Raw genomic sequence first — 13,062 nt, forward strand, 5'->3', positions numbered from 1 at the left:
AGCAACTCAAACCCAGTCCTCAAACTAATTCTGACTCCAAGCAGGAAATATTTAAAAGTCTTATCCTATCCCTAACTCCCATACCCCACCAATAAGCCCTGTATGTCAACATGTCTTCCCTGTTCTCCTGTACCACAGAGTTGATTGTGGGGATCTGTGTGGTATTCCAGGATATTGCCAGTGCTGATCACCAGGGCTTCACCTTCTTGAGGGTGCAAAATCACATGCTATATTCTACAAATGGGCCCAAGTCCATGTGAGAGCCCTGCCTCAGGTCACCTGCCTAACTTCAGGCCCTCCTAGGACTAAAGCCCGGCTCTGAATCCAAGGCTAGGCCTTTCCACCAGTGGTCATTCTTCAGAGACTGTCTGCCAGCTTAGACTTGTACCTGAGTTTGTCACTCTCCCCATCCTTCTACAGGGAAGGCAGCATGGTACAGCAGAAATAGCACACATGCAGACCTGGGTGTGTGCCCTGGCTCTGGCCACCTAAACTAGGTATAATTCAGGCACTTTTATTTTACTGCTTTCCTGTAGCCTTTTTTTTCTTTTTTTTTTTTTTCTTTCTTTTCCTTTTTACTGCCACACTTATGGCACAAGGAAGTTCCCAGGCTAGGTGTCATCAGAGCTGCAGCTGCTAGCCTACAACACAGTCACAGCAACACTGGATCCAAGCTATATCTGTGAGTTACGCCACAGCTTGAGGCAATGCTGGATCCTTAATCCACTGAATGAGGCCAGGGATCAAACCTGCATCCTCAGGGAGAATATGTCGGGTTCTTAATCCACTAAGCCACAACAGGAACTCCTCTTGTGTCCTCTAAAGAGAGTAGATTACTATTGTTCTTTTCCACAACTCTCCCCAACTTGGGAAGTGGGAATATTTAGGTTATTCCTCGTATCCTTAATGAGTTAGTCTCTGTCTACTGAATAATCCTCTGAAACTAAGTCCCCACATCTGTAAAATGATATCTCTGATAATAGCACAGATTTCAGAGTTTTGAGGTAAATGAACAACAACAAAAATTGACTGGATCGATGTCTGGCCCTTCTTCCTCCACTGTATCATGGATGCCAGGGCAAAATGTTAGCCTGTACTGAACTAGACTGCCCATCCTAGAAAAAGCATGCCTTGCTGAATCCTAGGGTCAGCTGGACCTGACTCCCAAGGTCTGTTCCACACCAGTAACTGAGTGCCAGTTCTTGGAACCCTACCAGTAAAAATGGCTAGAGATATAACTATTCTTCTCACAGTCAAATACAGTGAATTTAAAGCACATGGAGTATGTCCATACACAAATACTACAGAATGAAAGGAGTGAAGCACACAGGGGAAAAGAAAAAAGGCAAAACGCTATGCTCTAAGTTGAGATCTTAGAGACGAAAGCCCAGGAAATTCTGTTGTGACTCAGCAGTTACGAACCCGATTAGTATCCACGAGGATGCAGGTTCAATACCTAGCCTTGATCAGTGGGTTAAGGATCCAGCGTTGCCATGAACTGTGGTGTAGGTCGCAGACTCGGCTAGGATCTGATATTGCTATGGCTGTGGTATAGGCCAGCAGCTGCAGCTCTGATTAGACCCCTAGCCTGGGAACTTCCACTAGCTGCACATATGGCCCTAAAAAGCAAAAAAAAAAAAAAAAAGGAAAGAAAGAAAAAGAAAGCCCAGATCCCCAAAAGTCATTAGAAGGGCCAGAGACATAAAACAAATTGCCTGAAGTCACACAGCAAACTGAAGGGAGAAATGAGTTTGGAACCCACCACTATGGTCTCCCATCTAGTGCTTTTTCCTATCCTACAGGGAATGTTCTAGGAAAAAGGAAGTGAAGCAGAGGGGTTCAGTGCAGTGGCAGAGAGAGGTGTGTGAGGGATGTCCAGTGGTACTTATGTAGTTTCCCACTGTAGGAGCTGACTGAGAAATAAATCCAGCCTTTAGTTTTGCAGAGGCCTAATATGCTCTGGAAATTGAAGGGTAGAAGTAAATTCAGCCTGGTCAGAACAAGTACAAGCAGTGAGGGAAGGGTACAGGATGTTCTCAAACTATTATAAGCCCCTCTCCCACACCAGCTGCTCCAGATCAAAACCTTCTGCCTATCCATCCCCAACTTCACAATTCAAATTACAAACTTTGATCCAGGTTTTCTAGGATACCTGTCTTTCCCAACAGAGGGCCTTTAGACTTATAAACTGGGAGATGAAGTATACAGAAATAGTAGAACAAGAATGCTGCACCATAAGGAAAAATCTGATTGGTTCTTTTTTTGTTTTATTCACCATATTCACCTGAACTTCTGGGAAGTGATTTGCCCAAGCATACAGCTGATAAGGGCAAATTAGGACTTGTCTGCATCCTGTGTCCTTTGAAACCATGGTTGACTTTCAGCAAATTTGACCTTGACAAAGTTTTAGAGGTAAGTAAGCTAGGAATTCTCAGTTAAATCATACTGTCCCTTCTTTTTTTATTTATTTTTTTGTCTTTTTAGCACCCCACCCACGGCATACGGAGGTTCCCAGGCTAGGGGCTGAATCGGAGCTGTAGCTGCCAGCCTACACCACCACCATAGCAATACGGGATCCGAGCCTCATCTGTGACCTACTCCACAGCTCCTGATAACACCGCATCCTTAACCCACTGAGCGAGGCCAGGGATCGAACCCACAACCTCATGATTACTAGTTGGGTTCGTTAACCAGAGCCACAACGGGAACTCCAAATCATACTGTCCCTTCTTTTGAAAACTCTCATTTGACACTTCCATTAGTCCTGACACTTATCTCCTCTTACAGAACTTTCCTAATTACCTTCTAACTCAAAGGTCAGCAACCTTTTTCTGCATAGGGCCAGCAATCTCTATAGTATTCAACTCTGCTGATCTAGTATGAAAACAGTCATATATGAACAAATGAGTGTGGCTGTATTCCAGTACCACTTTATTCAAAGAGGCAGCAAACTGATTTAGCTCACAGGCATTAGCTTGCTGACACCTGTTCTAACTAATCTAATGTCTCCAATCATCTTGCCTCCCCAATCCATCACAGTCCTGCACCCTCAATGGATCCCCTTTGCCTATAGGATAAAGTTTAAACTCTACCCTCATCCTCTACCATATCTCTATCAGCACACTGTACTCCAATCACAGGAGGCAACTTCCTACTTTCCACCATGCTATTCCTTAACACCTGCAAAGCCCTTCTCTATTCCTCTGCCAATTTTACTTATTCAGGGACAAGCTCAAATGCCAACACCTGTGAGAAGTCTTTGCTTGTTCTGCCTTAAGTAATCAGTCACCATATGGCTGTGCCTTAACCACTACTTCCTTCCAACTCCCCCACAATTCTAAGCTTCTCAGGGGCAGGGAATGTGTCTTATTGAACTCTGTATCCCTTGCAGTATCTAACATAACACCCAGTGTAAGCTGACTGAACAGGCTTCTAGGCTAAGAGAAAGTCACCAGAACATGGGGATCTTTGGTTCTAACAGAACCATTAGATGACTCACGCCATCAATGGAGCCTTCAATCTGCTTCAAGGGCTGCCACCCTCCCTCCCCACTATGTTCATCATCTGACCAAGGTAACCAGTTCAGGTAGAGACCAAGACTGGGTATTTCACTAGGTGGCTCCAGCCTATGCTGAGATATGTGAAGAGAAGAGAGACCCCATTTTCAGAGCTCCCTGTCCCAGACCTGAAACTATATCCTCCTCTCTCAGCTTTTTTCTTTTTTTTTTTTGTCTTTTTGTCTTTTGTTGTTGTTGCTGTTGCTATTTCTTGGGCCGCTTCCGCGGCATATGGAGGTTCCCAGGCTAGGGGTCTAATTGGAGCTGTAGCCGCCAGCCTACGCCAGAGCCACAGCAACTCGGGATCCGAGCCGCGTCTGCAACCTACACCACAGCTCACGGCAACGCTGGATCGTTAACCCACTGAGCAAGGGCAGGGACCGAACCCACCACCTCATGGTTCCTAGTCGGATTCATTAACCACTGCGCCACGACGGGAACTCCAGCTTTTTTCTTTTTGCTTTTTAGGGCCACACCCGAGGTCTATGGAAGTTCCCAGACTAGGAGTCAAATTGGAGCTGGCCTGCACCACAGCTCCGAGATGGATCTTTAACCCCCTGAGCAAGGTCAGGTACTGAATCCAAGTCCTCATGGATGCTAGTCGGATTCATTTCCACTGCCCCACAACAGGAACTCCTCAAAGTGTATCCTTAATACCAGCCATAAACTGATCCCAGATACAGATTTAACTGATCCCAGATACAGATTTAGCAGACAGACTTCTAACAAGTACCAATCCTTGATCCCCAGAGGCAGGGGATTTCACCCAGTAAAAGGCTCAGGGCAAATAGTCCAACCTCAACTGAAGAGAGAACTCAAAAGTAAGTGGTAAGAATCATCAGGAGCATCACCTCTGGATACAAAAGGATCTATGTTGAGAATAAGGGGTTCTGGACAAGCCTGTGGCCCACAAGTATGACTGACCATCCTAGCTTGTGGAAGCTGTGAGGCCAAAGACTAAATTGCTGATGGGGAACAACAAAACAAACATACAAAAGAATTTTTCTCCTAAGCCCAGAACAGAATAACATTCCATCTGGGTAAGTAAGCTTGTCACAGGCATGGGGTACTTAGCATATCTGCCATTCCAGGATTACAGCTGTCAAGTTTTAATTAGGGTAATTAGAGTTAAAAATGTAATTTCATTTCAGGGGTATTTTGAACAGATTCCATTAATTTCTTTTTTTAAAAGAACACAGAAAGGAGGGGAAGGTTGAGTGGGGCAGAGGATTTTGCAATCAAAGAAGCAAAGCCCTGTGCCTGGGCCAGGTGAGCTTTCAAACCACTGCCAAGAACCTCCAGCATCTCTGTAGGCTTGGCCCAGAGGACAGAGGGTTGCAGCTTAGTTTCCTCCCTAAAACTGAGTCTCAGTCAGCTTCTGCTAACAAATTCACTTCCTTCTTCCTACTTGCGGCTCCTATGTTACTGCCATTCAATGGCTATTACAGCCCCCTGTCTAGCAATACACAAGGGCTGTCAATCTGATTTGCTACATGTTAGGGAGTACTCTAAGGTCCACCCCTTTTTCACCTATTTCTGGACACATCTTTATGCTTTCCTCTGTGCAAATTCCCTGGTCTCAAGCGTCCTCCTTGCCCTGTCTGCTTCTACTCTTACTCTTCCTTCAAAGCCAGATCAAAGTTATCTTCCCAAGGGGTGCCCACCTTCATGCCCCTGTGATCCCAGAATCTCTTGCATATACCTCTATTAATGCAACACAGAATACTCTGGTTTCCCTGTTTGATGACTGTAAGGTCTTTCAGGGCAGGGACTGGGTCTTCATCTGTACATCCTAGCACCAGCATAATCCAACACACAGGAAATATTCAACAATATTTGTTTAATGACCGAACTATAGGGGGAATTTGGTCTGATCATACTGGTAGCTGAGCATATTAAGCCCTCAGGTCTACAATGCCTAAAAGTATCCAGTCATAAGTCCCCTCCCTCTCCTTGCACAGGGCCAGTTCAGAAACCTGACTCAGCCCTCCCACTGATCCCAAACGATCACTGATCTCTTTCATTAGAGCCTGCTCACTCCTTAGGGACCTTGGAAAGGATAAGAAAGCCAGAGCAAGTAGAGCATCTCTCTCTCCCCATCCTCCTCACCACTGGTTTTAAGGAATTTCCTCCAGTCTTTGAAGAGTTCCAAGGAGAGGGCTTGAGTTTCAGTTCAGTGTGTAGAAGGCTAAGGGATGGCCCTAGTGGGGAGGAAAAAAAAAAAAGTTCATCAGCTTGGAATGAGTGTTGTGTGTTGCAAATGCTCAGAAATGTTGTAGTGCAGTATAACAGAAAACATGCTATGTGACATAGGGCAGCCAAGTCACTTCACTTCTCTGAGCTTCAGTTTCCCTTTCAGGGGAAATGAACAAAGAGGCTTAACCCCAAATTTAACACTAAGCGATTTTTCCATCTGAGGAGGGGGCCTGTACCATATACCTATCAATATACTATTATCAGTTCATAAAGGTGAGGCAAACATATTAGAGAGGGATATAAGTTAACCATTTCCCCATTTTCTCAGGAGAGCCCTGCCTGTTGGTCCCTAGGGAAAAACAGCAGCAGAACCATTGTGTTGACAAGTATAACCAGATCTATTCCATAGTAATCAGATTCTCTCCAACTAGGAGCACTCCTCTGGCCTCCTCAGGCTCCCCAGCCTGGCTACAGGCCCATATCAACCCATTTCTAATTAGGAGTTGTGTCAGTGCTTCTGATAGAAGGTCAGGGCCTAGGCCGCCTCTGCTGGCTTCTGGCCAAAGCCTGAAATGCCCTGCCCAGGGCAGACAGAGGATGGACACTTTTGTAGTAGAAAAGGATCCCAGACTGAACTCATGATAAAGCATTTTAGAGTTGAAAAGGTCCTTTAAGAGCATGAGCTTTGTTACAATTGAGAAAGAAAAGATAACTTGTCCAAGGTGTTACAGCAGGATAATGCAGATTTTCTTATAATTCTTTCCTCTCAATCTACACAAAAGGAGGACTCCAGGAACTTTTTAAAAATACAGTTTTCCAGGCCCCACCCTACAAAGTCTGATTTGGAACCATCTACATACAGTGGCTCTGGCTCTTTAGCTAAGTATATGATCACTCTGAAAATACACAGGACCCAAGTTTGAAACTATGTTTAAATATACTTTGGCTCATAGCAGTACCATTTAGAAGTAAACTGTGGAAGTTTCCTTGTAGTGTAGGTTAAGGATCCAGAATTGACACAGCTGTGCCACAGAGTGTAGCTGCATGGCATGGGTTCATTCCCTCACCTAGAAAGTTCTAGGGGTCTTGGTCAAAGGATCTGCCATAAATGGTTCATACTTCCTAGTGGTCTGCTAGCTTGGCTGTCAACAAACACACTTCCTTTTAAAACTAGCCTGAAACTAGTATCTCCATTTGTGTGTAGGGGAGGACTTTTGTGGATATGTAAGGGAGTGGATGTAGTAGTATCTGTGAGACAGGCTTACAGGTATTTTCGTGGCACACACAATTCTGAAATCTAGGTAGAAAACAGTTGGACAAGGTATAGGAGGATAAATGTGTGGGTACGTGGCAGGAGAGGAAGTAGATCACCTGAAGGTATAGGGAAAGAGTATGGATGTGTATGGAAGAGAAGAAATATGTGCACCTTTGTGAGCCAACTGTGTATGTGTTGCAAAGCATACAAACCTGTAGGGATAGAAGGGAGTATGTGTGTCTGTGTGGCCCAGACACCTGTACGCAAGAGAAAACAGATCCATGAGCATTTCTGACTTATGCAGCCCTAGCTTTGCCTGAAGGCTCATACCACTCAAGGGCCTCTCTGCAGAAATTTCTCACTAAAATTGACACTTTGACAACTACTTTAAAAAAAAAAAAAATGATAACAACACCCCCAGCATTGTGGGAGGTTAAAAAAAGTCAACACCAATAAAACATAAAAGACAGATGAAAAGCAATTATGCCATGGTTACATCTCAGCTTTCACGAGGGGAGGTGTTACCTGGAGTTAAATATTGTATGGCTGATTCACATCTCAACCCAAAGGCCTGGATTTCCTAGGTTGCCTGGGGAAGACAGCAAGAAAGAAGTAGGTAGAAAAAGGTAGACAATAAAGTTAAAAAAAAAAAGAGCGAGAGAGAGTTCCCATTGTGACTCAGTGGGTAAAGGACCCTACAAGTATCCATAAAGCTGCAAGTTTGATCCCTGGCCTTGTTCAGCAGGTTAAGGATCCAGTGTTGCCGCAAGTTGTGGCTCAGATCTGGCATTGCTGTGGCTGTGGTGTAGGCCAGCAGCTGCAGCTCCAATTTGACCACTAGCCTGGGAAATTTCATATGCCCTAAAGAGGAAAAGGGAAAGAAAAAAAAAAAGGACTGGAGCATTGGGAAGATGAAAGAAAGGGAAAGGACTGAGAAGAAGCCAAAAATAAAAGGGTCACGAGAGAGGGACAAGGGAAGGAAAGAACAGAAAGAAAAAAAGGTAGAAAAGATAGAAGAAAAGAGAAAATTTCCTATAGTCTGGCCTAGAAATTTAGCACGCATTCTAGCAAGAATTCTAGCTGAGGAGTTCCCATCGTGGCTCAGTGGTTCATGAATCCGACTAGGAACCATGAGGTTGAGGGTTCGATCCCTGGCCTTGCTCAGCGAGTTAAGGATCCAGCGTTGCCATGAGCGTGGTGTAGGTTGCAGACGCGGCTCGGATATGGCGTTGCTGTGGCTCTGGCGTAGGCTGGTGGCTACAGCTCCAATTCGACCCCTAGCCTGGGAACCTCCATATGCCGCGGGAGAGGCCCAAGAAATGGCAAAAAAAAAGACACACAAAAAAAAGAATTCTAGCTGAGGGGATAGGTGAATTAGGGGATATGGGGCTGACCTCTGTACCTCATTGCTTTTACTCTAAGTGACCTCCAAATGGAATGTTCTTCCCATCATCTTTGTCAACTGAACTTCTAAATCTTCAAGGATATATTCAAAGGCTACCAGCTTCTAGAAGCTTCCAAGATTTCTCTCAGTTAAAAGTTTCTCTCAGTTCTCAGGAATCCCCAGGGAATTCCCATGGTGGCTCAGCAGCAACGAATCCAATTAGTATCCATGAGGATTCGGGTTCGACCCCCAGCCCCGCTCAGTGTGTTAAGGATTCAGCGTCGCCGTGAGGTGCCATGTAGGTCACAGACGCGGCTTGGATCCAGGCATTGCTGTGATGTAGGCTGGCAGCTGCAGCCCTGATTCGACCCCCAGCCTGGGAACTTCCACATGTTGCAGGTGTGGCCCTAAAAACATACACACACACACAAAGAACTCCCATAAATAGCCAGAACACTTTGTCATACTGTATCTGTAGCATTTAATGTTCAACTTTATACCACAGATATCTGCACACATATATTTGTCATTCTTTCTGCAAGTACTATTTGTGCCAGGCCTATTACAGAGACAAAGGAAACAAAGGAAAATAGTGCACTGTCCCTTGGCCCATAAGGTCTCAATTTCATGAATGAGAGCAGACTCAAGTGTGACAGAGCAGAAGATCAACATTGATTCTGCTTATGGAGTGATTAGGGAAAGCTTCACTGAGAAAGGCATCTGAACTAGTATAAAAAATAGGAGTTTGTCAATTAGAGGACAGGGAACCAAGAGAGCTTTCTACTCAGAGGGAAATAGTCAAAACAAAATCGTTCTAATGAGGAGGAGCACAGGGAAACAGTGTTATACACTGTGCTGCTGATAGAAGGCAGCAAACTAGGGTGGCACCAGATTATATGAGCCTTGTAGCCAAGCCCACAGTTGAGATTTTACCCTTTCTAACCTGGGGTGGAGGTAAAGAAGAGGTATTCTAAATACATATAACTGCCCTACCTTGGAGCAAGTCCTCTCAAAACTTCTGGAAAACAGGCCCACTCCTAGGCGCTGCATATTGCAGTGGCATTATTAGAATCTCCCATGGAGAAGAAGGGCAACAGTAAGAGAAAAAGGGGATGGTACAGAAGGGAGGTAGTAGGGCTCAAGAAGGAAGGAGCTGGAGAGGAAGGGGAAAAAAAGAGGAAGAGAAGAGCCAAGGGAGGCACAAGAGGAAGGGATCTATCTCGGCACCAAGGCTCTTTGTTGCCGAGCTGTCCTCTACATCTTTCTAGGTCAATCTAATGTTAGTGACAGAAATAGACACTTTGTACCAAGATGAGGTTAAACATTAGTAACTGCCACCTCGACCCTCCATTTGCTCAGGATGATAGGGCCATACTAAGAAGTGGAGTTTGCCCGGCTCTACCCACAATTCCAAAGTATGCCAGAAGCCCCCCAGTGCCATGCCCTAAGAGCGTGAGACAGAAGCAGCAAAGAAAAGTCTAGAGTTTGAAGCAGGGGCCTGCTGCAAACAGTATCCTAAAGCTGTTGCCTTCTCTGGACTTCAGCTTCATCAGAAAAACAAGGGGAGTAAACAGGATGCTCTCTAAGGGATAAGAGAGTACAGAAGCTGCTATGCTACCCACAAAGGATGATGTTTAATGTGAGAATTTCCCTAACCTAACTTTTCAGGGCTGCACCTGTGGCATATGGAAGTTACCAGGCTAGGGGTCGAACTGGAGCTACAAGTGCCAGTCTACACCACAGCCACAGCCACTCGGGATCCGAGCTGTGCCTGCAACCTACACCACAGCTCACGGCAACACCAGATCCCTGACCCACTGAGCAAGGTCAGGGATTGAACCCACATCCTCATGGATACTAGTCGGATTCGTTTCCACTGCACCACAATGGGAACTCCCATAACCTAACAAAATCTTAACTTCATTCTTTACACTCAAAGTTACAGCCAGTTTGAAGCCAGGAAGCCAGCCACAGAATGGCAGCTGTCCCTGACACTATCATCCATTTGGCCTTGTCCAAAGTCTTATTCCTGTCCAGACCTGTTTATCACCTCATAGGTGACAAAGAAATGCTCAGGACCAAGGACATGTTTTGTCTGACCCACACAAGTTTGTTAAAAATAAACCCGAGTTAACTGTCAACATTTAAAATCAGATCTGTTTTTTCTAGATTTCTAGCTTCTCTTAAAATATTAGAAATCTGGCAACACTAGACCCTCTGAGATAAAGGTCAAAGGGCTTATTATAATCCTATAATTTATTTGATGCCCTCTCATTTTATCTAAAAAATTCATGCTAATTTATGATCCAGTCCATAACATGACTTAATGTAAGAATAAACTTTTAAATTACTAATAATAGTATTTAAAGTAATCCAACTACAAAAAAAAGAGATTTGAGTACACTGAAACTTCAGGAAGGCATATGTTTTATCCCGTGATTTCATGTGTTCCAGTTTGAGAATTCCAACATAGTTTATCCATTCACTCAAAAAATACTTAGGTCCTATGGTAAGTACTGGGAAAACTAAATTAACAAGACACTTGGATCCTTCCTACGTGGAGCTCATGATTCAGTGGGACATAATGGGAAGAAGCCATATAGAATAGAAGGCACGGAGTTCCTGTCCTGGCTCAGTGGTTAACGAATCTGACTAGGAACCATGAGGTTGCAGGTTCGATCCCTGGTCTTGCTCAGTGGGTTAACGATCCGGCGTTGCCGTGAGCTGTGGTGTAGCTCGCAGATGCGGCTCGGATCCCGCGTTGCTGTGGCTGTGGCATAGGCCAGTGGCTACAGCTCAGATTCGACCCCCAGCCTGGGAATCTCCATAAGCCGTGGGAGTGGCCTAAGAAATGGCAAAAAGGCAAAAAAAAAAAATCAGTTACCCTCATAGCCCACATGCCAGGGTCTCTGCTCTCATACATAGCAACTCCACTGAAAGCTTTAATCTCCCCAGGTTGGGGTTCAATTCAAAATAAATACACTGCAGGCTACATACAATCCAAAAGGCTGCCAGTCTACAACCTCTGATCCAGAGGGTAAGACTCTGAAAAGATCTGGAACAGAAAGGACTTAGAAATCCCCCAAGGACTTTTTGTCAGAGAAACTGCTCTTCCCAGGAGCTATCCAGGGTCCTAGATCACGTGGATCCTGAACTTTAGAATCCATGATTTCACAGTCTTCTTCTCTGGCTTGATCCACTCTCAAAGTATTTTTTAATCATTTATTTATTTATTTGCCTTTTTTTTTTTCCCTTGCCATGACTGTTGCATATGGAAGTTCTTGGGCCAGGGATAGAACCCACACCACAGCAGCAATGCAAGCTGCTGCAATGACATCACAGGATCCTTAACCCACCGCACCACAAGAGAACCTCAGATTATTTTTTTTTTAAACTTTATCCCTGGCCTCGTTCAATGGGTTAAGGATCCAGCATTGCCATGAGCTGTGGTACAGACTGGCAGCTGCAGCTCCGATTCCACCATGAGCCTGGGAACCTTCATATGCCATAGGTATGGCCATTAAAAAAAAAAAAAAGATATTAGGTAACTAAATATTATATGCAAGGCATTCTGGTGACACAAATGGTCTAAACCTTACTTCTCCTGATCTTTGACTTTACCACCTGTAGCAGCTGTACATCAACCCGGACCCCAGCGCCACCTGTCGTCTACCACCCAATTACAGACCCAAATTGAGGCTCTGTTCCACTTCACTCCTATACACCATATTCATTTGAATGGCTTAACTAGCCAATGCGATGAAGGTTCAGCAGCTTGGGTCCCTTCAAAAGGAGACCGCAAGCATCAGCATACCTTTAAAACTCTTCTCCCTGGACTCCACAACTAAAAGTTTCTTTTCTTTGCAAAAGAGCACAACTGCCCCATTTCAGTCAGATGTCCTTGGGAGTGAACAGTATAATACTAAATGTATGCTCTCCCCTGAATCAAGGTGGCATCCCCCTTGCTTCACTCCATCATTATTCTATCATCTCCAGATTCCATTTCCATAAAAGCAATAATACCTTTGCCAAAATGAAAAGAAAAAAGACTAGCTGCCCTTGAAATAGTAACTCAATCCAAGGAGGGACGGTTTATTGCTGGAAAAACTTTCTTATTTGCCAGATCCCTCAAGCTGGATTTTTGAGAGGGGAGAATAAAACAAAAATGTTTTTTAGGAAACAGTACCTGACAGCAATGAGGAATATGGCTTGAAAGAGGGCAAAACAGGAAGCAGGGGGTGAGTCAGGAATCCTGTGGGGGACTAAGGACCCTATAGACGATTAGTGGACAAAATAAGCTCCATGGCTAAAACAGGGTATGGTTCTACAGTCCCTGGCTATGTGCTCCTTGAAGACAGTCCTATTCATATGACTATCACCCACAGCACATTTACCATGACATCAAATGGTGGGCACTTAAATGGTTATAGGCACACAGGTTACTCCTCCTATAAGAGCTCTCAGTGCACACATTAAAGAAAACAAGTCCTGGAGAACAGAAAATGATTTGCTCAAGCTCAAAGAATGGGTGAGTGGTGAAAAATAAAGAGCATAATAAGGTCTGTTCAAATCCAAGGTTGCTGTGAGGCCTTGAGCAAGTCACCCAACCTTTCTCAGTCTATTTCCTCATCTGAAAAATAAGAATATCTTCGTAAGGCTGCCAGGAGAAT

General features: G+C 44.6%; 1 protein-coding gene across 7 annotated transcripts in view; it reads right to left on the bottom strand.

Moving 5' to 3' along the window:
• The window catches only part of RALY (RALY heterogeneous nuclear ribonucleoprotein), a 92,701-nt gene that overhangs the window by 65,475 nt on the left and 14,164 nt on the right, over window positions 1-13,062 (bottom strand). For 3 of the 7 annotated variants that reach the window (XM_047771283.1, XM_047771285.1, XM_047771287.1), the window contains exon 2: window positions 5,667-5,758. The exons of 3 other annotated variants lie outside the window; for them this stretch is intronic. The gene's annotated coding sequence lies outside the window, so the exon portion shown is untranslated. Of the gene's footprint in view, window positions 1-5,666; window positions 5,759-7,533; window positions 7,598-13,062 lie in introns of all 7 variants that reach the window. One more of the 7 variants, XM_047771284.1, reaches the window with a different exon arrangement.

The sequence above is a fragment of the Phacochoerus africanus genome, chromosome 3 (genome assembly GCF_016906955.1).
Source record: "Phacochoerus africanus isolate WHEZ1 chromosome 3, ROS_Pafr_v1, whole genome shotgun sequence".
Taxonomy (NCBI): Eukaryota; Metazoa; Chordata; class Mammalia; order Artiodactyla; family Suidae; genus Phacochoerus; species Phacochoerus africanus.